A 433-nucleotide genomic window follows, 5' to 3' on the forward strand; every position below is an offset into this window, starting at 1 on the left:
AGTAGTTCGCTTTTATGCGTCATTTTCTTGGCATGTTATGTTTTTGTAGAAGCCAATTTTTCAGTACTGCTGTTAGGCGTCTTTCCCAATAATACTATTAAATAGGTTGTTGGTGTATTTATATCTTACCAACAAGTTAATCCGCTTCCCTTGGCTACCTCTCTTTGATGCTGGACAAACTAACGTAAGATAAATGTCCTCCTATAAAATTATCGTTTTCTATCAACAATAAAATGTTATGGTTTTCTTTGAATTGTTATATAGGGTAGATTATCTTATATAACTGTAACATAGTTCTGAATCAGAAGCACTACTATAGATGCTACATAACAAACATAGAAAGACTTTATGGCCTTCGGGTTGATATATAGGTATTGATAAGACTGTATTTAATATACTGACCTGATGGTGATTATGAAAATGATGCGCATTC

The sequence above is a fragment of the Penaeus monodon genome, chromosome 20 (assembly GCF_015228065.2).
Source record: "Penaeus monodon isolate SGIC_2016 chromosome 20, NSTDA_Pmon_1, whole genome shotgun sequence".
NCBI lineage: Eukaryota > Metazoa > Arthropoda > Malacostraca > Decapoda > Penaeidae > Penaeus > Penaeus monodon.